Here is a 1,864-nt window from a genome sequence, read left to right as displayed (position 1 = left end):
GTAAAAAAAAAAAAAAAAAAACGCTCCCGGGTCTTAAAACTCAAAAGACTCCCGAGACGTTTCATAAGGTACACACATCTCACAATTTATAAATGTAAACTTGGTTTGATTGCACCATTTATTTATTTTTTTGTTTTTTTTTATTTAAATATCTGGTTCTTGGTGAAACATTCTTGTGGTAAGTTACGAGATAGACCGGAGGGGGAAAAAAAACAACACAAAAACGTAGCCGTTTTACTGTGCAGACTTGAAAAGCGTCGCGAGTGATTCGCTGGCAAGCCGAGGGGGGGAACCCCCCCCACAAAAAACCAAAACTAAAAAGTCTCAGAGTTGCTCAAGTGCGAACGTCTGAAATGCTCATCAGGAGGCGTGAGAGTCGGTTATTCGGTCTTCCTCTCGTCCCGCTTCGACTGGGCGCATGCGTCAGTCCAGCAAAAGACAAGCAACATCAGTCAGAAGCCCTTATGGAAATTAATATCGTCTGCATGTGAGTACCGTATTGCCAAAGGTTAAATAGTTTCATAACAAACATTGCTAAAACTGTGTGTGTGTGTGTGTGTGGGGTGATCGGTTTGAACTGAGCTGGCACTTTTATCTCGTTGGCGTTCGTCACTCTGCAAGTCTGAAGGAATAAAAGCTCACATTTCAGTCTCTTTTACAAAAAAAAAAAAAAAACACCGACTGGTGATAAAACGGTTCCACGTCGGTCTGAAAGCTGTTTGTCTTTTAATAAATTCTCTGTCAAAGCCAATCTAACGTGGAGAGACGTGGCCCTCAAATCCATTCTCGTCGTCGCAAACTGCATCCGACTGCACTTCCCGAGAGTCGGCGAGACGTCGACCCCGCCCCCCCCCCCCCCCCCCTTGGAAACCAACGGAGACCCGAGGCTTGGCACGTGAGCGCCGGGCCGCCCGGCGCCGCCGGCGACCCGGACGTGGAGTGGCACTGATTCACTGACACCGTTTTAAGACTGCGACCGCCGACCGAGCGACCGACGAGGAGGTCAACCGTCCATCAAGTGGCATGATGAATAAACTGAGGCTCAGTTAATTAAAAAAAAAAAAAAAAAAAAAAAAAAAGCACATTCTGCACTCGTGCACTTTCTATCCACAGGCCAGGAACAAAACATTCACATCATAAAAAAAAAAAAAAGAAAAGTCCTTTTTTTTTTCTTTCTTCTTCTCTTAATTGATTAAAAATGTTAATTGGACATTTGGCAAGACCTCCTGAATCTTCTTCTTTTTGTCTGTTGACTGTGTCCAACAGTCGCTATCGCGGCATGCGGTCAAAGTCCGATTAGACACCGGAGAGTGTGTGTGAGGGCTGGCAGTGGGGGGGGGGGGGGGGGGGGGGTGGGGGGGGGTAACACGGGACGAGCATGCTAACTGCTCGCCGGCAGCATGCTGAGAACCCGCTGGCTTCGTTGAAGAGAGGCTAGTTTGTAGCGTGACAGCGCGTCGCTTTTTTGGCGCCAACCCTCCCCACCGGCTCCAGGAGAGAGAGCACGCGCCCCCCCCCCCCCCTGAAATATCTCTGGCACCAACGTTTGGCACATATCTGCTGATTATTGGAACGTCCAGCCGCGAGGGCTGCCGGGTCACCTACGGCGTCTAAAGCTAAAAAGCCTTCCAGACAAAGTCCCGGGGCCCAGTGCGCCCACGGACCCCATCACAGCCTGTGGGGTTTTTCTGCTACTGCACCTCTGCAAAAATAAAACACTTCCGACATGGAGATGACTATTTGGAGTCTTTTTTCTTTTCTTACTTTCTCCAGTGGTGTGATTCCCCCACCACACTGGTCACCTGTGCTTGTCAGGCTGTGGAGATTTGCATTGGAGGGAGGAGGAGGAGGAGGAGGAGGAGGA

This window comes from Blennius ocellaris, assembly GCF_963422515.1.
Source record: "Blennius ocellaris genome assembly, chromosome: 13".
NCBI classification, from domain to species: Eukaryota; Metazoa; Chordata; class Actinopteri; order Blenniiformes; family Blenniidae; genus Blennius; species Blennius ocellaris.
This window is presented reverse-complemented; position numbering follows the sequence as displayed.